Source organism: Passer domesticus, chromosome 12 (assembly GCF_036417665.1).
Source record: "Passer domesticus isolate bPasDom1 chromosome 12, bPasDom1.hap1, whole genome shotgun sequence".
In the NCBI taxonomy this organism is placed as follows: Eukaryota; Metazoa; Chordata; class Aves; order Passeriformes; family Passeridae; genus Passer; species Passer domesticus.
In genome coordinates this window covers 16,959,221-16,986,253 of record NC_087485.1, presented here as the reverse complement: position 1 = coordinate 16,986,253, position 27,033 = coordinate 16,959,221, and the positions used below count along the sequence as shown (strand labels likewise).

At 39.8% G+C, this 27,033-nt stretch overlaps 1 long non-coding RNA gene across 1 annotated transcript in view; it reads left to right on the top strand.

Annotated features, from left to right (window-relative positions):
* Nucleotides 1–27,033, top strand: part of LOC135279661 (uncharacterized) — an 85,720-nt gene that overhangs the window by 14,072 nt on the left and 44,615 nt on the right. The gene's annotated exons all lie outside the window — the stretch shown is intronic.

The window sequence follows — 27,033 nt, the reverse complement described above, 5'->3', positions numbered from 1 at the left end:
TGTTTCCCTGTGTATTTGGGAGATGAAACATTTCATTTCCAATTCAAATTCACATAGACAATTTTTATTCTGTTCTTTCTCCTCAAGGTAAAAAATATAGAAGAGTTTAAATATCTTTTGATATTTTATTTTTTAGTTGTATGTAATAGTTCTACTAAAAATTTAAATATGTTTATTTCAAATTTTAAAAAATCAGCTTTTGCTATTGGAGGGTTGAGAAACCATCTTTTGGGAACCAGGAAAGAATATAAAGAAGTAAAATGGTCACTGGATCTATTACATTCAGAAATAGTTACAATATTCATATTTTCTGGAATATGGTTTTCAGATTTCTTCATCATTGCTACAGGAAAAATCTTTGTAAATGCTTGGAAAAACAGGAGCAATTTCTTACTCAAATGTCTCCTTTTGCTGTTACACCTATGGATGGACTGATTTTATTGGTGGGATTACAGTGCTGCTGTCAATGTGGTGCTACTGAAAGTCAAGTTTTTAACATGCCTGTGCCAAAATATGCTTTTAAAAACATATTTTAAATATTTTTAAACTGATATTTTTAATATTCATAGTTTAAAAGAATAATCCTTTTTTTTTTCTTTAAACTTTGTCTTTTAGTCTTCCTCAGCCTCTGGTTGGGCTCCTTGGGTGCCTCCATGAAGTGGATATTTCTGCCTCATTACCACACACCATCTGATTTTATTGGAGTATCAAAGAAAATTATTTTTTCCCCTTGTATCAAGAGGTTTAGATGGCAGATGTTCCTTAAATCCAGTTGGTAACTGGAAGATATGGATTCTTCATTACTTACAAGTTGTTACATTTCTGCAGCATGTAACTAAGTTATGTTTGATCACTGAATAGGCTGCTTCAGTGGCAACAGTGGAAAGGTTATATTATTTTTCTCTTTATTTAGCCAACTCTTCCATTGGGAGATTATTCAGGTGCATTGAAAATAGAAAATCACGTTTTCAATTTTTTTTTTTTTTAAAGACATTCAGGATATTTCCATCATAAAATTGTACCAATTCAGAAAATGATTACAGAAAGTTTGGAGCTGCACTTGAAACAGTACTTAGAGTAGACTGATTCTTCTTTATAGCTGATAGAAAAGATAGTTTCTAAAAGAATATAAGTTTGTGTAACTAAAAATAAACACTGGAGCAACTTTTTATCCCAAATGTCTGTCACGTTGTTCCTGTGTTTCCAAAAGCATTATCAGTCATGCCTATAGTGCTGTTAAAGAGCAGCTACAGGGATTACTTTCAGTACTTAAAAAAATAATTGCTCTCTAATCCAAGATTTAATATTTTTGTGCTTTTTATGGTTAGAAAGCAAAATATCTTGTTTAAAGGGACCTGCTTGTTTGATGTATTTTTCCAGAGACAGGTTTAAAATTACTGAAGTCCTGAAAAACCCCTTGACCTCCACTGAGATTATATAAGCACCTTGTTATTGCTTGTTGGCAACGATCACCCTCTGTATTCCTTCATGGATTATTTACATTAATATGTGTCCATAGGCATGTACTTATTTTTAAGATAAAATTTATTGTCAGAAAAGGAGAATCAATATGTTATTGCCATAGTCTATTTCATTTGCATGTTGGCACATTTTCCAAATGCTTTCAAAAACAGCACGTCATATTAATAATTCTGAGAGTCACAAAGGGGATCTAGCTGAAACTGCCTCACAAAATCATACCAAAAAAGCATATATTATTGAAGAGAAAAGGACTACAGCAATTTTCTATTTTCTTTACATTTAATTGCTTTTTGTATTCAGGGATTTTGCTCAATTCTAAGTTACTAAGTGCAATATGTTAAATACAAACTTTTAATGACTATTTGTGTTTATTTGCAAGTCTGAATATGCCCTGTGGAAGAGAAGTTTGACCATTGTTGTGTGCTGAAATTTAATATCTTTTTCTTTCAATGCCTTGTTTTGAACCATCAATCAAGATGGATTGAAAACACTCTACTTTATGTAGTACAAATTTTCCTCCCCCTTGTTTTGTTTTATGACTCTGCCACGTTATTTTTCCCTAGGACATCTTTAACCTCAAAGGAAATGCACATTATTTTTCTGAATTGCTGTTCCATTTAAGGGTGGATGAATTATAACTCATGCTAAGTTAGATGTGTACTTGACTTGCACTACAAATCTATTCATAGAATCCCAGAATCTGTGAGGTTGGGAAACATTTCTGAGCCCATGGAGTCCCAGCTGTGCCCGATGCCCACCTTGTCCCCAGCCCAGAGCCCTGAGTGCCACCTCCAGCCCTTCCTGGGACACCTGCAGGGATGGTGTCGTGGTTTGGCCGGAAATGTGTTTCTAGAAAAGTCTAAGTCGGGCCAATCAGTGGCCAAATCCAAAATTGGCATTTAATCTGGCCACTGAGGTTTGGATACGCCTCTGAGAACACACGGGGGTTAAAAGCAAGAAATTCCCAGAGAACTTCCTCTTTGGGAACCCGGCGTTGGTGAGTAAGGTCTCGGCCTCTCCCCTGCCCAGCTGCGTCTGGGTGGGGGAGGGGGAGGCCATGACAGGGAGGAGGCCGGGAGCCCCAAAAGGTGCAGAGGTGGAGGAGAACATGCAGGGGTGGATGAGATCTGAGATGTCTGGGCAGCCCCTCCCCCGCCCCGGAGAGAGGGACAGAGATCGTGCTGGCAACTCAGCCGGCCAGAAGCGGGGGAGGTGGAGAGAGAAGGTGCCCGGCAGCTGTGGGAGTCCTGGACAGGCAGAGGCGAAGTTTTTAACCCCTTGGTAGAGTAATAGAAACCTTGCAAATACTGCTCCTCCTGAATCAGAATGAGGAGAGAGAGATGATGGACTGCGTGTGAGGAAAACTGGAAGAGATGAGAAGAATCCTAGGTGGGAAGAGATGATGGAGTGGCCTTGAGCGGGACTCTTTCTTGTATGGCCATGGACAGACCCATACCTGGAGACTGTATTTAGGGGGAGACAATGCTTTGGAGCCAAGAGTGAAGCAGTGGAGTGAACAGAGACGGCTGAGGAGGGTGTGGGATGCCCTCTGTCTCCGTGGAGGGGAAGATCTCTGCTCACGAGCCCCTCGGCCCCAGGGGGTAAATCTGGGGGGGACTGGTGTCCCAAAGTTGAGAGACTGCTGCTTTTGGAACTGGGTAGAGCATCCTTAAACAAGATACCCTAAAAGCAGTCCTGGCCTGTGTCCAGTGGTGAGAGCACTGGACATGGGGGGGAAGCCTATGGTGCAAGGGAGGACTTCTCTCTCCCCGATGGATTTGAGGGTGGATTATTTGAAAAGATGATGATGGACTGAAAGTTGATTACCTGAAAGGTGGGAATCTATGGTGTTATCTCATTCTGTGGAGAAAAGGGAGGGGGGAGGAGGAATGTATTTGGAAAGTTTTTATTCTTTGCTCTGTGTGTGTGTGTTCCTTTATGGATATTGTTATTAATAAAATGTTGGGTTTTTCCCTCCATCCCCGAATGGGAGCCTGTTTTGTTCTGTTCCCGGGTAACATCTCACAGCAACCCTTTTTAGAAATATACTCTTCATGGAGGCCCTGGCATTGTGCTAGGGTCAAACCATGACAGATGGGCACTGCAAAGCTCCCTGGGCAGCCCCTGCCAAGGCCTGAGCAGCCTTTCCATGGGGAAATTCCTGCTGGTGCCCACCCTGAGCCTGCTCTGGCACAGTTTAAGATGATGCCCATCCCTTCACTCTCTGTATATGCACTGGAGTGGATTTTAATATTAATTCTGTTGTAATTTTTAACATTAGGTTTGTTTTTTTTTAATGCTACTGATGAAAGAAGTCCTTTGTAGTTAGTTTCTGGTTAATTTTGTGTATAAGATGCACACACAAGAACCACTTTTGTTTAGGTTTCAAGGCACGCACAGAGGTCAGGTTTTTTTTACAGGTATTTCCTCTCAAATAAACTTCTGCCCAGATAAGTTTGCCTGACAAAATGGTCTCCTCAGCTTCCACAGCAGGAGGAGATGAGGCACATATCTGGGAGGCAGTAGCACCATCCTGACCTCAGTGTTGCACCCACAGTCCTTGAAAGCAGGTGCACATCCCTGCCAACCTGTGGTCCTGCTGGAATGAATATCCCTGCACATGCCTGTTCCTGTTTGAGGGACGAACATCCCTGCACAGCCCTGTTCCTGCAGGAGGGATGAACATCCCTGCACAGCCCTGTTCCTGTTTGGAGGGATGAACATCCCTGCACAGCTCTGTTCCTGTTTGGAGAGATGAAAACATCCCTGCACAGCCCTGTTCCTGTTTGGAGAGATGAAAACATCCCTGCACAGCCCTGTTCCTGTTTGAGGGGATGAGCATCCCTGCACAGCCCTGTTCCTGTTTGGAGGGATGAACAGCCCTGCACAGCCCTGTTCCTGTTTGGAGAGATGAAAACATCCCTGCACAGCCCTGTTCCTGCAGGAGGGATGAACAGCCCTGCACAGCCCTGTTCCTGCAGGAGGGATGAACATCCCTGCACAGCCCTGTTCCTGTTTGGAGGGATGAACATCCCTGCACAGCCCTGTTCCTGCTGGGATGAACATCCCTGCACAGCCCTGTTCATGTTTGAGGGGATGAGCATCCCTGCACAGCCCTGTTCCTGCTGGGATGAACATCCCTGCACAGCCCTGTTCATGTTTGAGGGGATGAGCATCCCTGCACAGCCCTGTTCCTGTTTGGAGGGATGAACATCCCTGCACAGCCCTGTTCCTGTTTGAGGGGATGAACAGCCCTGCACAGCCCTGTTCCTGTTTGAGGGATGAATATCCCTGCACAGCCCTGTTCCTCTTTCAGGGATGAGCATCCCTGCACAGCCCTGTTCCTGTTTGAGGGGATGAACATCCCTGCACAGCCCTGTTCCTCTTTCAGGGATGAGCATCCCTACACACCCCTGCTCCTGCTGGGCTGCTCACACTGCAAGGAGTGCTTCCCAGTGGTGGGGATGCTGGGGAATGGAGAGAGGGCTTCAAATGTAAATTTATCTTCTTGATATGCAGGTAGCAGCTGTCATCCTTGGTGGCCATTTCCTGAGAGGAAAGAACATCTCTCAGTGCTGATAGAATCATGTCTTATCTGCTAAGGCCACAATCAAGGGCTCCATGACAACATTCTGCATGGCCTGAGTGATCTACCTCACGGGGAAATCCTGCTGGTTTGGGAAGAAGAGCACAGTTAAATTTAGGGATGCGAGGGGATTCCAAAGTGTTGACGTCTGAAAGGGGAGCAAAGGGAACCTTGAGGTGTGTAGCCAAAATTGTAGCTAAATACAAAATTTGTGGAATTTCTGTTTTGTTTATATCATGGATATTGCAGCCATCTAAATATATATATATATATATATATATATATATATATATATATATATATATATATACATTAACATATTTTTCATTCTAAATTCTTTCATTACCATGCTGAAAAAGGGTTTGTAAAGACTTCTTTTCAGGCTTAGAATTTCAATTTTACATAACTTTAGGATTTTAATACTTCCTTAAAACACTTCCTTTCATACATTCTGGGCATTGGATCCAGAATTAAGGATACATTATCTAAATTATGTACTCTCTTTCCATATATAGTGTACGACTAAGTATTAACAGGATTTCTCATAGGTCACAGAAAAAGAATGAAAGCCCTGTGGAGTCTGAAATGACAGCTTGTTTAAAATTTTTAAAGCCTTGAACACTTGAAAATATGATGATATAATTATGACAGTGTAATTGCTAACAGACATAACTATATTATTGTTAAAACTTGAATATATGAAATTAAATAGCTGCAAGATTTAAGATCTCAAGTTTTGCAGTGTATAATGAATATAATGGAAGATAACACCAGTGGAAGCCCTCAGTTAAATGGAAGAGAAATACCTAAAAATAATCCTAATGGCTTTGCTGTTCCTTCTGGTGCCAAACAAATTCGATATTTTCCTTATTTAAACAGAGACAAACTCTTTCACTTTGAGAACAGCTCATACATCCCATATTGTGCACATGTTGTAGCACAACTGTTTAATATTAAGGTAAGCACAGCATTTAGGATTGACTTGAAAGTGTTCAGCAAGGATAAAAGCTTAGGGAACTAATTCAGGAAATATCATACTTATCTGAGCCAATTTTTCTAGCTTGACATTTTATTATTTACTTCTAAGCAGATAAAAGAGCTTAAGAAACCACTTCCTTCTGGTTCCTCTGATTTTTTTTTTTATGTGCTGTTTAATCCTGCCCGAAATATGTGTAATTAATATGGAAACAAACACTATGGGTATTGGCTGTGAGAAAGCTGAAGATGTGAGAGATTAGAAATGGTCATGTACTGTATGGAACTTTTTAATACATGCTAACTTTGGCACATCACCCAAAGAATGGAAAGATACTGAGCAGTTCTCTGCAAAATAGAGCTGAGACTGTGCAGTAGCATTGAGGATTTCCAATATTTTGTTAGCTTTAAAAATGCTCCAAGCCAATTACACACCCAAAAATAAAGAATTTCAATCTTTTGGCTATTCTCAGTTGGCTGGTACTGGCAATAAAACCAGTTAAGCTGAGCAGGAGCTTGAGCCCTGGATGAATCCCTTATGAAATTTCTAGGAACAAAACCATTTGGGTGTAGGAAAAACATCTGAAGCAGTAAATAAACAAGGAGAAATGGGCAGTTTCCTTTCTATATTAACCTGACATCTGGAAACTCTGAGCAAGGCTTGGTGCTAAGTCCAAGCATTGCAATGTAAATGTCCACAATCACAATTAGGGGAATGGCTCCCAGTGCCAGAGGGCAGGGCTGGATGGGAGATTGGGAATGAGGAATTGTTCCCTGTGAGGGTGGGCAGGCCCTGGCACAGGGTGCCCAGAGCAGCTGTGGCTGCCCCTGGATCCCTGGCAGTGCCCAAGGCCAGGCTGGACACTGGGGCTGGGAGCAGCCTGGGACAGTGCAAGGTGTCCCTGCCATGGCAGGGGTGGGATGGGATGAACTTTAATGTCCCTCCCACCCCAAATCATTCTGGGATTCTAATATATAATCTGTTAAATGTATACTTTCATCTTCCAATAATTACTTTTTCTGTGTTCATTCTGGAGATGAAATCTCCACTCACAATCTCCAGTCAAGGAAGCATTGTGGTGGTACCCAGCAGACCACCCAAAAATTTATATTACTATATGACTTTTGTCATCCTAGAATATTGCTACATGGTGCCAGAGTGCTACTTTATATAGAACCTGGCCCATTTTTCTCTTTTTTAAATTTAAAAAGTGACAGATGGAAATGTTTGTGTCACCTTTCCAAAGGAAGTGTGGTGTTTGTATGTAGATGGCACAGTTCTCCAGAAGCTTTGCACTGTGTTGTCTGCTCTTTTCCAGAGCTATTTCCAATATCTCAGCTAGAAATACAAGACATGCAAAAATAACAGTTTGTGCTACTGAACATTGTTCAAGAATGTGCTGAATTTTTGTCCCCTAAATATAAATAAATAAAATGCCAGTTTTCTGGAATCCCATCACAGACTTCTTTGTAATTATCAGCACTTGAGATTTTTGCTAAAGCTGTACAAAGATTACATTAGCATAAAATGTTGTGTTCTTTTGATTGAATATATTATTTGAGAGAAAATATTCCACAGTACTAAAGGTAGGAATAAGAAATTATTACCTGCCAGGTGATAAATAGTACTCTATTGATGAGAAATATTTTTTAAAAATGCTAATTGCTCCGTTGAGGTTGACATTTAATCCAGTTAAAAAATATGCCACAAATCCAGCTTGGAAAATTCAGCATATAAGTAATGGGGCTGTGTGAATTGTAGCAATTACTAGTTCAAATTAGTGGGTTCTTCTTTAAAATTTCCCTGTCGCATCATATTTTGTCACGTCATGTAGTTCTGCACTGCACTTTGGCAGGGGTTCCTGACTGGGGAACTGCAGGGAGATGATCAGAGCCCCACGCTGGCTTTGGAGCTGGTGACTGGGAAGGAACCAAACACTGCAATGCAAACCCCACCTTTGGCTGATTGCACAGCTACAGTCAGTAGCTTTTAGTCCAAGACCTCTCTGCACAGAAGTTTCTTCACCCCTCAGAGGCTCCTCATAAATTCTCCACCTGGTTCTGAGCCTTCTGGGGTTGCTGCAGGGTGGGAGTGCAGTGCTGCCTGCTTGGGTCTCCCCTCACCACTGCTAACTGCTGGCATGAAATAAAAATGAGTTTATCAGGCTTAGCAAAGATGAGAGCTCCAAACTTCTGACAGTAACTGTGATGTCTCTAAGTGTTCAGCTGCTTCTGAAGTTGGTGATGCTGGAGGATTGGACCTCTGAGGAATTTTCTGGTTATCTACAAACCTGAGAAACTCTTCCTGCACAAAGCAAAGAGGAATGCTTTCATTTAATCAGCTTCCTTTGCTGATCCAGAGTAGAGAACGTTTCACTGGATGCAAAACAGAGCTCTTAGCTGTAGTAAAGTAAGTCTGTTTGTTCCTAAAAAAGCCCAGAAGGGAAAATATTTATAGGAAACCTCTATTCTCTCCTTTATTCAAACCAATCAAAACTCCTGTCCTTAGTTGTGAGAGTGAAGCCAGCACAGAAAGCTTCAGGGTATATCCTGGTGTATGGATAATTGGTCAGAAGTGTTTAGATGTTTCCCTACTCCACATTTTCTTGGTGAATCTGCCTTTTGCAAATTCCTTAGAGAAGAGTCACTGTGGAGCAATTTAATATCACCTGGTTTTGTTGCTCCTCTGTTGCAGTTTTTGGGCTGGAATACAGAAATATAACCCTTTCCACAAGAAATGATTTGTGATGTTATCTCCACTTGGATGTAGAGAATTTTGAAAAAGAAATAGGGATCGTGTGTCTCACAAAAAAAAAAAAAATCTGGTGCTGGTTTTCCTACTGTTTTGTACCTCTTGAATTTATCCACAAGATTTCTTTATTTCATAAAGATAATTAATTACTGGGCTTTAATCTTTCCAATCAGATGAGGAAATTATGCTCAGCCTCAGAATTTTCACAGTGCCTTGGGTAGGCAGGGAGCTTTGTGACCATCCAGTTCCAGCCCCTGCCATGGGCAGGGACACCTTCCCTGTCCAGCCTGGCCTTGGACACTTCCACCTGGAGCAGCCTGGGCTGCTGGAAGCCCATGGCAGGGGGTGGAACAAGATGATCTTAAAGGTCCATTCAAACCCTTCTGATGTTTTATGAGAGCTACTGGGCTTTTTTTCCTTGATCTTGAATATGGATTGTTGCTTGTGTTGGTTTTGTTGTTTGCAAAGCCCCATCTGATTGCCTTATTGAGATAGTTTAGATTTTTTTCATCCATGTTTATAAAGAACGTTATAAAGCAAAATACAATGACTGTAGAGAAATGAGAAATTATAATAGATTATGTTCCATAAAAATGGCTACTGATTTATCCATTTACAGCAGGAGGAGTAAGGACTGTGCACTGTCTCAAACCTCCCTTACTCTCCCCTGCTTTTTGAGTTGGTGGTTGGGATTTTTGGTTGCTGGCTAAAGCCTCCTTATGCTGTAATGTAAATACAGGTGCTTTTGGTGAGGAAGTTTTAAACAAGAACATTTACTCTGGCAAAGAAAAGCCAAGGAAACAAAGGCACTGCCCCATGTGTGCTGTATAATGAGCTGCTGTCCTCATTCCTCACCTGGAGCCAATCGTTATGGTACTGAAGTGAACAGTGCCTCATCTATACATATATATCATTTTTCCAAAGGATGCTCTAGAGAGGATGAAGATCAATATAAATTCATTTTTTCTGGTAATGGAAAATATTTGAACTGTTCAGCTATCAGGTACAAAGATGACTTTTGGGGGTATCATGCTTGTGTTTTAAGCCACTGTCCTGACAATTCCTGGCGTGTGTAAACTTTCAGCTTTTTGTGTGCCTTGACAAGTATTCTGAAGAGAGCAGAGTTACTCTGAGAAGGTAGAATGACACATGATTAGCAGAAAAACAATTTCCTTAAATAGACCCTGTCCTCAACATTCAAGTGTGTTCTGCTTATTGTAGAGATAACTACATTTGGAAAAATTATAGCAGTTTAAAAACCATTGCAAGAAGTTCAAAATGCTTTCTCATACACACTGTACAACAAACACTGTGATGGTGCTGGGATAAAACTATATTTGAATTTATGAAGAGTATACAGAAGTGCCAATGTATTGAGTTTGGAAGAATGATGCACCAGCCCTAAAAGAATTGGTTTTAATTACATGATGTGCTCTGCTAGTTGCCTGCAACATTATCTCCTTAATCACAACCATTCAGAAATGGACATACTTACACAAAGATATTTCTATTGGGAAGACACTTTAAACTACTCAGAAACCTCAAAGCAGGACAGGAAAGAATAATGCCACGTTGAAGTGGAAAATGCTGACAAAATCTGAAGTACATTGCAGGGAGGATAGAACAAGTAACTGCTGTGTAATCATTAGGAGGTTTGGACAAGGAGGAAAAGGGAGAAGAGAATAGAGACTGGAATTTGAATTCCTCTGTTAAGCTTAGTGCCTTTTAGAGAAAGAAAACAGTGTATGGCTGTTACAGGCAGTGTAAGTGTACTTTTTTTATATCTTTGGCATATGTGATTTGTATGCCAAATAGCTTGAGAGAGATGCTAATTTTATCAAAAATGTTCCATTTTGAAGTTGCATCTCGGTTAAACCCGAACTCTATTTAGTGCCGGTATCTGGTAGGGAAGGGGGGAGATGTATTCATTTTGTGAGTCATAGGAGGAGGGGCTGAGGCAGCTGGAAAGGGGCTCAGCCTGGAGAAATGGAGGCTCGGGGGGCCCTTCTGGCTCTGCACAACTCCCTGCCAGGAGGGGACAGCCGGGGGTCGGGCTGTGCTCCCAGGAACAGGCACAGGAGCAGAGGGAACGGCCTCAGGCTGGGCCAGGGCAGCCTCAGGGTGGGCTCCAGCAGGAATTTCCCCATGGAAAGGCTGCTCAGGCCTTGGCAGGGGCTGCCCAGGGAGCTTTGCAGTGCCCATCCCTGCAGGTGTCCCAGGAAGGGCTGGAGGTGGCACTCAGGGCTCTGGGCTGGGGACAAGGTGGGCATCGGGCACTGCTGGGACTCCATGGGCTGGGAGGGATTTTCCAACGCTATTGGCTTTGTGATTCTATTTATGTTTTTTATTATCTTACATGTGTTGAGAATTTAAAGGAGTTTTAAATTGGTCTTAAATTGTAGTGCATTAAGTCATTACTACTTGAGTTCTTTTCCTTTTATTTTTAAATTTTATGGCAATTCCTCAGCATTCAAGAACTTTCTTGCCCAGATGAGTGATTCTTCTGTGGGATTTTCAAAAGTCTAGGTCATGTAGACCTTTTCTACTTAGTAGCAGTTTAAAAGAGAAAAATATGTTTGTTACAATTTGCAATCTATAGATTACTGAAGATGATTTACTAGTGCCTACTTCAGAAGATCAACATACAGCAGAGACGAAACATACTAAAGTTTCAATAATCTGAGGGTTTTTTTCCCTACATACTTCTGGCTTGGCTATAAGTATTTAATAAATTCAGCTGAAAATTATTGCTTTGGGAAAGTCCTAGTAAGAACTTTAGTGGAGAAAAGAGCTGAATATTACAAAAATATTCTAAATGTCTTACGGAATGTTTTCTCTCCAGATATTTTTTTGTTAGTTTCTTTTTGTGTGTGTGTTTCTTTTCCTTTTCCTTTTCCCCCACCTTGTTTTTCAGTTTAACTGAGGAAAATCTGTAGAACGAAGAACATAAAGTACTCCATTGAATACTTTTTTTTTTCTCTGGTTCACAATACTTAGAGTCAGGGTACCATTCTATATTAAACCCCTGAGAGACTGAAAGAAAACAAACTCAATTCTCATATTGAACAAAAGAAGCCTTAAAAACTGCTTAAAGAAACCAAACCTGCCAAGCTTTGTTTCACTTTCCTCCATTCAAGAGGAAGGAGTTTGCCCTGAGGGCACTGAGGTCCTCGTCCAAGCCAGGCTGCAAAGAATCCCTGATGGTCTAATTATCAGCAACTCTGGGCAGAGAGAGTGCTTATGGAATGCTCTCTAATGAGGGGAAATCGGGGGGATTATTTCAGGAATGGCCTTATAAAACACACATTCTCTTTGAAAATTAACACCTTTTCCTAGAAGCTCTGTGTATTTATTTTTCTGTTATTGCTCTATTATAGGAATGTAAAGCTTTATGAGCATTTGATAGATTTCTGTAAGTCTAAAAGGCTTTTTTAGACATTTGAAGGAAATACTTAGACTGAGAGGGGGACTTGACACAAGCACGGGAAAATAGGGCTCAAAGTGTATTTCCTGAAAGAAAAATACATTTCTAACTATTGACTTACCCTGGGTTTTAGGGTTGCATGTGTGTATTTTCAAAGTGGATAAACCATCTTCAGGAGGACTTTCTGCAGCATTTACTAAGAAACAATATAATTTTTGGCAGATTAGGGCAGTTTTCATGGGATTCTGCAAAATTCAGTGGTAAGAGTCACTGCCTGGTGAACTTTGGGAATGTACCCTAAGAGATGGGAATATTGAGGTTCTCACCTGAATTGCAGCCTGGCTCATCCAGTGGGAATGTGCTTCACCTTTGTGAGGTGGGAGCAAAACCAAGCAGCAAAACCTTTTGTCTAGCTGGTGTTTGGTGATGGTCCTGGCTGGAGCAGCTCAGAATTTCATAGCTCCTGGAGCTGAGAGGAAACAAAGTGTAACTTGCACCCCTAAAAATCTTTGGCCTTGACAGGTGGGTAGAGAGGAAGAAGAGAAGGATCAGAACCATCCACAGAGCTCCCCTGGCTGTGAGTCTGGATTTGAAGGGGCTGATCTGGTGATCGCCAGTGTTTTTTAATTCTGTCTTCTGCTTCAGAGAGAAGTTCTAGCTAATGAAGGAATAAAGATTTAATCCAAGTTTGGGAAAGCAAATTAAAAAAAAAAAAAAAAAAAAAACAAAATTCCAAGTGATCAGAGCCTCATTCAGGTGAAGCCAGAGCAGTTTCCCTGGACCCAGAGCGTGCACGCCTGCTTTGAATTCTGCAATCTGGCACTTAGGTGTTTCTTTCTGTAGGTGGATCCCTAAATACAATCTTTGTGGTGTCTCTGAGGAGACTTTCAAATCAGGAGAGGATAACCTGGAAAATATCTGGATAACTCTGAAAACTATTGATGTCCACATGCCTCTAACATGATGGAAAAGCCAAGAGCCTTCACTGTTTTATGAGTATTCACAATTAATTCCATAGGCAATAGGAAACTGTCAAATTTATATAAACCTTCTAATTCATTAATTTCTTCCAAATTTTAATACTTTTTCTATGAGTTGGTGTATATATATATATATATGATGTTTCAAGAGAAAACCTGTCAGACATTGTATTGATTGGTTTTAAAGCCATCAGATGAGTTAAACAAATGTATGGAAATGAATTAGAGGTAAAAGGATTTAATTGAAGGTTTATTGAAAGTAATTGAAATTAACAAAGGCTATTGATAGAGATCAGAAGTAATTAAATTAATGTGAAGAAATTGGATTTAATTGAAATTTAGTTGAGAATTACTGAAATTGAATGAAATTCAGTGAGAGAATTGATAAGTTGTCTACTGATTTTTAAAATTGATATTAATGATATTCTATGATGAAAAGCTGTTCTTTAGGAAATTATATAACAAAGATATATAAATATGGGGTTTTTTTTCTTAAAGAAAAACTGGCATCACAAATTTTATGAAATATTCAAACTATCTAAACACAAAATATAAGCTTGATAAATAGAGATTCATGAACTGTACACAGAAAATACAGAAATGTTCCATGATTTTCTAATTTCTGTTATAATTGCTGATGAAAGAAATGAAGTATTGCTAGATAAAGAACTACCAGACTGGTTGTAATTCTCACTTATCATCTTTTAAACAAACTAATCCATCATGCTTGTGATGTGGCATTTTGCAGTGGTATTACTTGCAAAGGCTATTAATTGTTTCCAAGTGACCCTAGTTTTATATGGCAAATAGGAATACAAACAAGTAATTTTTGACATTTTAGAATACAAATATATCGATTCTGAAAAATGTGGGTCTTTTTATTTGGTAACAATGGTTCTGAAAGGGAAGAGAACTTAGTGCTTCCTTCTTGATGGGAACCCATACCCAGAAATAGAGGGGATTTGGGATAGCAAAGGCTAAATAAAAGAAGGGTAAAAGGAAAAAATCCTTGCTGTCTCTGATTCAGCGTGTTAGCTTTCTCCAGTCCCTGTGTAAGAGGTGGTAGTCCTTGGAATGATTTAATACATTAAAAAATAAAATATCTGAAACTGGAAGCTCAGCCTCAGGCATGTGTTGCACATGTCAAGTGTCCAAGTATTTAGAGTTATATTTTCTAGTTTCAAAAGAACACACAATTTGAAAAGCAGCAATTACAAAAGTTGCCTTGATGCTGATCTTGAAGAAGGTGCTTAGTCTGTCTCTTCATTTTGTAGTAATAAGTCTTATTTTCTTTAAAATAATAGGTTTCTACCTCCTATGTATTTGATAATATTGCTACTTTGAAATATTTTCAGAAAAAGTCATTGGCAATGCTTCCAGCAAAAGAGACAGACATCAAAAAAACCTTCAGGGGAGGCAATTGCAGAAAAGGATTCCAAATCTGCTTATATAAATTGGATTTTCTTAAGTTCTCAAAATTAAGGTAACTGTGCACATTGCAGAATGAAATACAGTTCAGATTTTGAAAAAATACTCTTTTTCCCTTTCAGATATTTTAATGTATATATGTATAATACATATACATGGTTATATAAAATATCTCCAGCATAAATAAAAGCTGGAGCTTGCAGGGATTTAAATTTTTTTGTAGGGTTTTAATTTCCTCTAGCACCTTGAAAATACAAGAGAGCATGTGGGGAAGTATTTCCGAGTCTGTAATTCACATGTTTTAATGTAAGAAGGAAAAGCATAAAAACTATTGGGTTTTTTTATCTTTTTGTTATTCATAAATTTAAGAATTTGAAATATTTTTAAAATTTAACATTCATCAAAATTGTGTTAATTTGTAGGGGGGTTTTCCCAGTCTAACTGGTGTGCTGATTCCCTGGGCTTTTTATTTATGCAGAGGTGAGACACCATGAAAGGAGCATTAAGCTGCTCTGGAAAGGTCTGTTGGATGTCAGTCAGAAAGATTCTGTAGAAACCATTGGCCCAGTTTCTGTCACTGGGGGGTGATTTGAACCTTTTCTACAAGAGATTTGAATGTGAAGAGCTCAGGCAGTTATCAGGGTATCTCACCATAAAAGCTGCTGTGGTTTGGGGTTTTTAGGGCTGGTCAGGGGCCAAAAGTTTTGTCCTGATTGGTCACAGGAATAGAACTGCAAGTTCAGGGTTCTTCATTTCATTTCTCCTGTGAGGCCTTTCTCATTTTGGTGCATTATTTGTTTCTAGGACATTCTATGAAGTTCTGGTTCCCTGAATGCAGCAGTTCTTGCCCCTACTTCAAATTCTATTTTACTGAACAATCTTAGAAGGTCTCTATGGGCTTTGCTCCTTCTCTGTGGTGTTCAGACCACATTAGATGTGTCCTTCTGTCTTTGATACTTTTAATTCAGATATGAACCTTCAGGAAAAAAAAAAAAAGTGCAGTTAATTTTCTCTAGACTGAATATGAATTTTTTAAAAAAGAAATTAATCTGAATCCTACCGTGACTCTTTATTTATATTCTCTGCAGTGAGTCTATAATGTATAGAGATGTTTTTATATGCTTCTCTCAATTAAAAATCATGTTGCATGTTGAAGAACACTGGGCTACTCTGAGGTAAGCCTGAAGGAGTTTATATGGGTTTTTCTCAGAGAATGACTTTCAGCAATTCATCCTAATTGAGCACATTGCACAAGGTCAGATACAATGTTCATTCACATATAATTATTTTTTATATTATAATAACTGTATTTTTGGTATGAGAATTAGATTTCTACTCCAAGAATATGGAAAGTTCTGTCCAGTGTAAGTCAAAGAAAAACACTTCAGCTCACATGAAGTAATATTTATGTCATGGTATGACAAAGCCCTTATGACAAAACTCTGGCTTCTTTAAAAATGGCAATAGTTACAATAGCCTAAGTAGAAATAGTTCACTTTGGCCCTTCTCCTTCTCCTTCCCTTCCCTTTCCTTTCCTCTCCTTCCCCTTCCCTCTTCTTTCCTTCCTCTTCCTCTTCGTGCTCCCTGCATGGAAATGAGTTTCACAGTTCCTGTTGGTGGTGTTGCCTTTTGCTGTTTTTCTCTAAGACATTCTATTTTAATTTTGAAAATGTCCCAGGAAAGGTTGAGCTGCTTTGCTGTTGTTAGTGGTTTTGTTGGTGTAACACTTGAAAATAAACCTTGAGTGATCAATCAGCTCAGGGCAGCCATGTCTCATTATAACACCCAGTCATTATTTTTTCTGATTAACAGGTCTAGTCATGCAGTACATTTATTTACAGGAAAATACCTGCATATTTACCTTTCTAAGGACATCTCTGCCATTCCCCAAGTACATCACCACTTGAACTTTGCCACATGAAATTGCCACACATTTTTGGAATAATTACAATTCAGCTGGACTTGACTTTCCATTCATCGACAGAAAGTGATATAGCTCTTTATTTTCTAGCAAAACTTTACCTTAGTCTCTGCTGATGACAACATTTCTGTTCGCATTTTAGCTGGGAAGGCTTTGAAAATAAGTAATCATTTTTAAATAATAAATAAACATATTTGCACAAATCAAACTGGGGATGAGTTAGATGGGAACTGCAAGCCCTGTGCTGGCTGTGGCTCACATCTTACACGTGTATCTTGTTTAAAGGCAAGCCAAGCATTTGAATGTGAATCCAAGGACAGGCTGTGCTCTTGCTGTTGCTTTGATCAGTCATTTCTAGACATGCTGTTTCCTCTGTCATATTCAGAGATTACATTTGGAAACTTGTTTGATTCTGAAGCTCATAAATGAGTAAATGTTTATATTTTTGGATTAACTGAACTGTGAGAATTTCATGGAAGATAAGAGTGGATTTAGAGCTACAGCTGAGAGCAAACAGCCAGCTAAAAAGTTTTGGAGTAGGCAGTTATAGAAGGCTTCTCTCAGATTTTGTGCAATTTAAATACAATTCTCAGTGAGTTACATAAGTTACACTTAGGGTAAACTTTAGCAAAAAATCAGAGTTTAATTGTCATATCTAAGCTCTGTGTTTTCATTTCCTTTGCTTCACATAAAGCAAACCAATAATCACCATCTTTTCAGTAGCACAGCCCCTAGTGCCCTTTGTCCTTCTTGCTATGGTGTGTACACATATTAGGTTATGATCAAAAGTTTTCATTCTTGTGGCAGTGCACTTTATTTCTTTCTCACTTTGATTGCTTTGCTCTGTGTACGTTCAAGTTTCTTTGCATTTCCTTTCTGGCAATTCCCTCCACTTTGTGAGGTACTGAATCATCTGCTATTCAAAATTCAGCATGTTATTTAAAGTGGCTGAGATAGCTGTCTGTAACTTACAGCTCTGGTGAGGGCAGCTGTGTTTTCCCTTCAGTTTTTGGTTCATCCAAACAAGCAGAGATGTTCTCCAGATGTGTATCATGTACCAGTAACAAATACAGCATCTACCAACAAATGAACTCCTAATCTTGCAGCAGGCCCTGAACTGATCTCATGGCTTCAAGTTACTCTTATGTGCTTTGATGCTCCATCTTTATTTCCTGTCAGGATGGTTTTTAAACATCCTTTAATGTCCATATTTTTCTACTGTCTGGCCCCCTCAGCACAAATATGTTTGACATTTCATGAACTCCTTGAAGAGTGGTATGTGCCTTTTGGTACAGGTCATGGAGAAGGAGAGTATCTCACCATCTGCTTTAGGTAAAATTTGGAATCAATTTTAGCTTTTCCTAAAAAAAGTTCCTAAAAAAATAGGAACAAATTTTTCTGCAGTGTTTTTCTGGTTTGTTTTTTTTTCTTTTTTTTTTCTTTTTTTTTTTTTAAATCAATATTCTCTTAAAGACCAGTCTTGTCAGAGAATAGTAGATGACATGTCCATAGGTTTGTAATAGGATGAATAATTTTTCAAATAGTGTCATATCAGTTGAAATCCAATAGTGATAAAATCATATCTGGGTGGCTGTTTGATGGTTTTTAGGACATATCAAGTTCTTAATCTGTTTCTTAGAAAGAAATAATTTCTGTGTAAAATCCCTTCCATCACACCGCAGCCGGGCACAATTTCTGTGGCAACTGAAAACCAGAACTGGGAAAGAAAATGAAATAATTTTTCTGCCTCTTAAGCTGCTCCTGTGGGCCTTGAATCCTCACAGCAGAAGGGGAGCTGGAGCTGCTCCTAAGTAGCTGAAAACCTACAGAAATTTTTAAGAATGTATTGGCAGTTGCAAACACCAGATTGATTTGGAACAGTTCAAACCAACAAAACCTGCCATTCTGATTTTATGAAGTCTGTGTCAAAATGATTGTGATGTATTTACTCTTGTTTCATAATTCTGTTGCATCTGCTTGATTAAACATTTAAGCAATTGAAAAAGCCTAACAAATGTACACAGGAAAAATCAGCTGACCTTCAGCTCCAACACTTCAGCTTCTCTTGACATTTCCTTTATTTTGAGCATCTGCCCTAGCAAACACACTGCTAAGTAATTTCAAAAGCTGTTCTATATTTAGTCAGACAAAATGAAGTTAACAATGGAATGTCTGCTTGGGAAGTTAAGATTATTTGGGTTAGAAGAGACCAAACACACTGGATGAACAGGAGGTATAGCTGAGCTTAACTCAGCACATGCCCACTGCATTTCATCTTTTATGAAAACTTGTGAGGAAATACTTTATTTAGTGTGCAGTCCTGTAGTGGAATGTATAGAATACCCAGGAAATAAATAGTTTTATAGGGTAGTGTGGAGGGGGAAAGATTATGTGGTGCCTTGTGGAATATGTATTGTAGTCCAGCAGAATGTATAGAGAAGGAATCTTTAAAAATTAATGTATCATATGGTGGTATGTTTCATACTGTAATTAACTTGATTAACCCCGAGGCAACTGGTAATTATTATCTGCCCTATAAGTCAGATCAGTCAATGTCCAGATAAGTACTAAAATATTCTTGGGTATTTTTCAGAAATACATTGCACAGCCCATAATTTTTATTTTTTTTTTTTATCCCAAGGAAATATTTATTGCTGCTGCTTTGACAAACTAGGGATTCAGAGGTAGGGATTCCATTCAAATCACTCTAGATTTAATTTTATTTTTGGCAAAGGGTAGTGAAATAATCCGTGAGCTTTCTGCCTGTCTTAAAAGCAATGGGTTTTATGGTGCACAACACTTTTGGACAGGATTTTATGGCAAGTGATGTGAAGAATTGCCCCTTACCTCACGTGCCTGAAGTTTATAATGGACTTTATTCCCTTCTCTGTTCCACTGAGCTTCCAGCTGAGCAGCTGATAGTAGAAATACTGGATTGTTGTTAGTCTAAAGGTAATCCTCAGAGTGAAGTGGCAGAATCTGAACTTCAGGAATTCAAAATTTGCAAGTTGTAGCCACCTACCTAAAACTGCTTGCAAAGATCAGACACATCAAAAAATTATCAGGTCAGCTTAATATACAGAATAACAGTAACTATTACTACATGCTAGCACTGAGAGTTATGCAGATTAGAGAATTTAAATAATAAGTTTATCCCAGAGGACACTTGATAATACAGACTTTGACCTCATTAATAACCCTGCATTAGATAAAATACAGATACAAAGTGAACCATGAACTAAAAATATGAAACAGGAGATGAACTTGAGCTCTTACTGTCTGCCTGGTTTTATCAGAAGTTATCACAGGCCAGTGAAACACAGAATAGAACAAAATCCTCCATGATCTTTCAGTAATACACCCTTGGAAGCCCTAATGCCATTGACGTCAGTGTCAGAAAAGTTTGGAATCTGGTGCTTGTTATCTTCCACAGGATAGCAGGTGTTCAATCAAAGTTGTTAATGTATTTTCTGTGGATCTCATATACTTTAAAAGCAAGTAATTAGAATTATCCACAGATACTTTGTAACTATGAATAATTCATTTCCTGTGCATCAATAAAATAATTATTGCATATTATCATTCTTAGCTTTCTACTTCAATAAAATTGCTCACATCATGTCACTGTCATAGTAATGTGCCTTTTTATTTTTCATATTAATGAAAATTACCAGTAGAATGAGGAAAATTGTAATAAGATTTTATGTCACCTATAAGCCTTTTCCACTGTACTGCACTGAAATTAGACAATATCTAGATTCTGGTTGATTGCAGATGGGTATTCTTGCCCACCTTAGACACTTTTAATGCTTCTGTTCTGAAATGATTGTTAAGTGTTTTAGAGCTCTTTCTTTAGCTTAACTAACTCAATTACCAACTCACTTGGTAAAATTTAGACAATTTCTTTATACTTCGAAAGTTTTTTTTCTAAACTTGTTCCTTTATTTGTTTAGAAATTCACTACAGTCTTGATCCAGAATGATTTCACATATGAGGAATATATTATCTTCTTTAAAAACATGTCTATCTATTATATTAAGCCATGAATTAAATCTGTGCTGGCTTAAGATCAACTTTTGTATGAATTTATTTTTAATGACTTGTCTTTCAGACTGTATGTAATGTTCATTAGAAATTTTTAGTTCAGCTGAATTTTTTTTTAAACCCTAAAACAACAGAGAAAATTGTTTGGGATTAAAGTAAAAAAAAAATCAACTAAGCTAAGCCAACAGACATATAAATTTTTTGTTGGAATACTTAAAACCATATTGACTGTAAAATACTTAGATTTTTTTTTAAACTGTGCACTGCTTTGTTAGGAATTTTTTGGGTTTTTTTCACTTTCAAAATACCTACAGCATTGTGGCATTACCTCTTTTACAAGATTTAAAAGAATAATTTTCAGGAATGGAAGTTGCAGTGGATTCCATAATGTGTCATAATCAGAGGCTTGGAGAGCCTGGAGCCAGGTGCTGCAGTCACTGTTATTTGGATTTTACAGAACCCAGCAAGGTTTTTCTGGCCCTGTTCTGGTTAAAAAGGACTTGGCCAGCCCGAGCTGCCTGATCTCCATCACACTCGTGGCAGTGATGCCTTGAGAGGCTGCCCTAGAACAGAGGCTGGACAGAGATAAAGAATAAAATAGGGATTTATTAAAAGGATCTCCTCAATGGATCCACCTTGGGCAGCACAAGAGCCCAGCCAAGGCTGCACACAAGATGAACCAAAATGGTCACAAAATGCACGATGGGCACGGGGTCTCTCACTGTGATCAGTTCTGCTGCATTTGCAGATTGCAGTTCATTGTCCAATTACAGCTTTAGGTTATAAAAAACCTTCCCATCCTTGTTTTTCTCTCCTCAGTCCATGTTGTTTCTGCTCTTGGGCCTGAGATTTGGATCATTTGTCCTTGGTCCCCAGCTAGAAAAGGAATTGTTTTGTCTCCCTGCTCTGTGCAGAGAGCTCACCATCCCATAATATGAAGCTCAGACCAACACACTAAAGCAGCACAGAATCTGAAAAATATAAAAGCTAAACATGAAGTATCAGCAGGAGGAGAGGAGGTGGCCCCAGCACTGATGGACAATCCTGTGGGTGGAGAGGGGTTAAGAGCAGCGTGGGGCCCTTTGGGGGAGATTCCCGGTGGGAATCAGGAGCAGACCCAGTGAAAGGGAGAGGGGGCATTGTTCCAACCCAGCCTGGGGCACCTGCTTCAAAGAGAGGGCTTTAGCTCTTTGAGTTTTGGTTTTTACTTAGTCTGTTATTCCTCTTGATTGCTCATTGTTCTTTGGTACTCTCTGAGCATTTAAAGAAGGGGCTGAACCTGAGTCTTGCCTATTGGAACCCCAGAGTTCTTCCCATTTGGATTAAATTATGAACAAAAACCATTGCAGGATTGGGTAGGAAGCTAAAGGGCTCCTGTGCAATTTTGGGGCAGGCCAGCACCCTGAGCCTAGACTACAGTTTCATTTGCTACCTTCTTGTCAGTTTTCAAACAATACCAAAATCAGGGGTAGTTTCATGTTTAGCTCTATTTGAATTTTGAATGAATGGTATTAAAAAAAAAAAAGGTTCTTTCTTGAAAATTATTTACGTTTAGCAAAGTATTGATGAAAATAAATGCAAATATACTTCATTTTCTAGGGAAAAATATATCCAGAATTTCTCTCACAGCCTTTCTTCTCTTAAGTCTTTCCTGGTTTTCTTTTCCAGACTGCATAGTTAATTACAGATGAGGCATAAATTCATCAAGCAGCAGCTGACCAGGCTGTTCTAAAAGGGGAGTGTCATGGTCACTGAAATATGCATTAACATCTCCAGGGCAGGACAGGAGAGAGAGGGGGGAAATAATGTGCATTTGAATAAAATTGTAACTTGAGGCTACAATTATCTATACCAGCAACAAGCTGATGTTCTTTTATTTTCTGTCTTAGAATATTTCTTTGTTGCCTTCAACATTGCTTTAGTGATTTTTGTAAACCAAGCAAAAAAATGTATTCTGCTTATAAGAGAAAGTATGCTCAGTTTGGTAAAAGGCCTTAGAAATATTTTGTTTCTACAATTCACAAGCTCAGGTTTTCATAAAACATCTATTGTTAGTCTGAACTTTAACTGTTTGCCCCCGAACTTTTGCTTAAAGGGAAAGTGCAATGAAATTATTTTTTAACTTATTACATGTGACCTGTAACATAATCCAAGTACTTGAAAGAATTTTCTCAGAATGTGGAAAAGAACTTAAATTAGCTAATAAACACAAAAATGCAGGTTGTAAGCAAAGATCAAAAACCTCCCCAAATTAGGCATGCATCCTTAAGAACTAAAAATGAAATAATTGTTCTGTGACAAGCTCAGGAATTTAGACTTAGCAGAATATTAAGTAAAATCTTTTATTCTTCCCATTACTGCCAGATGAACAAACCTTTTGTTTGCAATCTATAATTTAAAAATATTTTTTATATTAGGAAATGTAAATATTCAACTTAATTATATGGTGTGCACCAAATGCTTTGTGCCTTATCTATAATACCATGGCTCTGCACACATGTGCTGCCTTCTGTTATTTACTATTGTCTTAACTTCAAATTTATTGTCAGGAAAATATCTTCCTTTTCCATCCTTCCATTTGCCGAAACCTGGAACTCAGTTCTTAGCTCATGACTGTTTGAAGCACAAAGATACGATTGTGCTGTATGGTTTGACATCCAATTCAGTGTGGGAATAATCTTAACAAAGTACTATGGAAAATGCTAGGGGTGAGATAAAAAATGCTGTATTCAGGGTAAAAGAATATCACTGTCTGGTGGTACTTTCTCTTCTCTTTCTTTTCTCAGTTCTGTGCTGTGGAGCCACAGGTTTTACACTCAAATATATGTCAAAACTGATTAATTCTGAATTCTACTGCTACTTAAACATCTTTCCAGGCATGACCACATCAGTGTAATCAGTGACAGTGATGTCAATGTAAGTGAATCCTTTTGAAATACATTTCCATTTAGCAGTGATGCAATCACACAATCAGACTAGTAAATAGTCCATGAAATGGGGTGTGTGTATTGATCTCCTCCAATTGAACATGCCAGCGTAGTAAGAATTTCCCAGATATTTAACTTAAGATTCACTCATTTGGGCTCCTCTTGCTTGCCATAAACGCAGAATCCCAGAGTGGTTTGGGGTGGGAGGAACCTCAAAGCCCATCCAGTGCCACCCCTGCCATGGCAGGGACACCTTGCACTGTCCCAGGCTGCTCCCAGCCCCAGTGTCCAGCCTGGCCTTGGGCACTGCCAGGGATCCAGGGGCAGCCACAGCTGCTCTGGGCACCCTGTGCCAGGGCCTGCCCACCCTCACAGGGAACAATTCCTCATTCCCAAACCCCATCCAGCCCTGCCCTCTGGCACTGGGAGCCATTCCCTGTGTCCTGTCCCTCCAGCCCTTGGCAATTGTCTCTCTCCATCTTTGCTGCAGCTCCTTCAGGCCCTGCAGGGCCACCCTGAGCTCAGCCCAAAGCTTCTCCTGTGCAGATGAACAATCCCAGCTGTGCCAGCCTTTCCTCCCAGCAGAGCTGCTCCATCCTCTGCTCGTCCTGGAGCCTCCTCTGGGCTCTCTGAGCAGCTCCAGGTCCCTCCTGTGCTGCCCGGGCTGGGGCAGCTCTGCAGCTGGGCTCTGGCTGAGGGCCAGTCTTGGTGCCTGCTCTGCCTCTGGGACTCAGCTCAGGCTCTTCCTGCTCCAGGAATCCACATCCTTGTTCTGTGTCTTTAGAACAGGACAATTCCGTCAGCCCTAGAGACAGCACAGAGCATGGAGGGGGTCAGTTTTCTTTTTAGGTGCTTATGTTGATCATCCAGACTTGTATGATCAGCAATAGGAATGTTTCCCTAAGTTAGACTGGGATGAACCTGGGGAGTCCTTCAATCTTTTTTTTCCGAGAAGCTTTTAAAAGATCTTCTTCACTGCCCTTGCAGAGGCTTTGAATATTAGCAGCCTCTTAGTCTTCTATCTTGTTGTTTTAATTTTAAAAATTATGGTGGGGATTCTTTTCTTGCTTAAATGGTTTTGTGGATTTGGTAAAAGCAGTGTCCAGGTAAGGGAGAATGGCTGGTGATCAGGTGCCCTGAATTTGCTCTGATGAAACAATGAAACTAAGTGAAGAAATTGTAGCTATTGTAATGTTCATTCAAACAGAAAGAAATTGAAAAACAGCTGCACCTGGGGAAAAAGATTTGGAAAGACACCTGGATATGTTCCAAATGTGTGCTTTCCTAATAATTAGCACATCATACACCTAGTTAGCATCTCATAAATAACCATAAAGTAGTCATTTAATGAATCATTTTACTTTGTGCTGTCAGAGGTTACAAAAAAAGCAAAATACTTTGTTTATTTTAAGAACAAGGTGTGACTCTTCTTTCAGCATCATTTAAAAAACTGCAGTAGGAAAAGTGGTGTCACCTTACAAAGCAGCTGGGGTATTTTTAAGCTACAGGGCATGAGTTATGTGCCATCAAGGGCACCAGTGGCCTCAGTGCACTCAGCTTTGTGCAGTGCTGTGGGGTTTGGAACCTTGCAGAGGATGGCATTGCTGGGGCATTTGCTGGCAAAAGTCATCCCTTGGTTTGTAGCCTGAGCCCCCATGTTAGGCATAGAAGCTCTGTTATATTTAAGTAGACTGAGCTTATTTAGTGTTAACCAAAGCACAGCCTAACCTCCTGGGCTGTCATCTTGGGGGCTGCAAGGAGGGGTCCCAGTCCTGCTGCCCTCTCTGGGGCTGAGAAATCAGCTATGGCAGAGCTCTGCCTGTGCCACACCAGGGAGCAGAGGGGCAGGAGGTGTCCCATGGCTGTCCCATGCTAGGGGGTGAGGGGGAACCCCACACTTTTAAAGAATCAGCTCCTTCCTCAAGATTAGAAACCCCAAAGCTTTATTTGGAAGGCCAGACTTGGATCTTTTCAGGATTCTGCTGCCAGGGAGTGTGGATTCCCTCAGCAGGAAGGGATGGGGCCTCAGTGGCAGCAGGGTTGCAGGAAAGCTGGCCAATACTCTGGGGAACATCCTAGAAGCTAAAAACAATACTCTGGGGAACATCCTCCTAGCCAAAACCAGGACACCCAGCCAGGAGGCCTGCAGGGATCAACACGCTGCTCTTGGCAAAATTCAAACATGGGAAGGGAATACATGGGAGATAGAAGCAAGGACAAAGACAAAATTATTTCTGGGAGGAATACAGAGAAGCTGAGCATTCAGGAGTGGGCTTAGGAAAGCCAGAGCCCACTTGGAGTCAAGTCTGGTAGGAGCTGTCAAAGGCTCCAAGAAGAGTTTTCATTAATACATCAGGAGCCAAAGGAATAGGAGGGAAAGCAGGAGCCTGCTGCAGAACTGGGGTGGGGGCCTGGGGCACAGGGGTGAGGAGGCCGAGCCATCAAACATCTCCATCCCAGCCTCTGGCAGCAAGGCTGGCCTGCAGAAACCCAGGGCCCCAGCAATCCAGGGAGTCTTTGCTGTGATGGGACAGGATCAGGTTAGGGAGCACCTAAATTGCATGTGCAAAACTCCTTGGGCCCTGATGGGTTCATGCCTGATTTCCCTGGGAGGCCAGTCTCCACAGCCTAGGAATGGCCACGGAGCCTGGGAGAGGGGCCTGAGCACTGGAGGAATGCAAAGTGTCCTTTCAGTGTTCCAGAGGGCAGGAAGCAGGAGCCAGGAGCCATCCTGGCCATTGGCACTACCCAGGGTGGAGCACCTGAAGTCCTTTCATCAACAATCTTCATGGGTGTTCTTGTTATTGTCTTTTTAATGTGTAAAATTACACATTTCTGGAGGATTTTTTTCTATACAAAAAGGATTCAAAGTCTGGCTTGCACATAAAGGCTTTGAAAATTAAAAGTAGCCTGATTTTTAAGCCCTTGGCCTTGTTGATGGTTATGCGAAGGTACTGTGAACAACTGGAAACTCAATTTTGAGAGAAATTCCTTTACAAATCCAGGCCAAATTAAGGCTTGAAACTTTTAGGTAGTAAGTGTTTTGTTCTTTTGCTATGCTGTATTTGTACAGACTAAAAGCCCTAAATTATGCATAACTTAAATTTCTCATTGGAATTAACAATTACATTTCCAGAGAAATATCAAAGTTGGTGGTTAGCGTTGCAAATTCTTTATTTTTTCGTTCCTTCATAAATAGGGGAAACTTACCACTGGTGCAGCCAACCAGAAAGAAAAAAAAGTAGAAATTTAGGGAAAATATTATATTCTCTTTTTCTTCTATTCAGAATTAATGATAATGTTTGTGATTAGTCTGTCATACCAAATACGAATAATTAAATACAACAAAAGCCTCTGTATTTAGAATTAATTAAAAAATAGTTAAATAGAGCACATCACTAAGGAGCTTTTCTTGTTTGCCTGAAGTTAAGTAAATATGCTCAGTGTTGTAGGATTCTGGTATATAAACACTGTGAAGAGACGCAAAATGGAAGGTTTGGAAGGTGGACTCTGT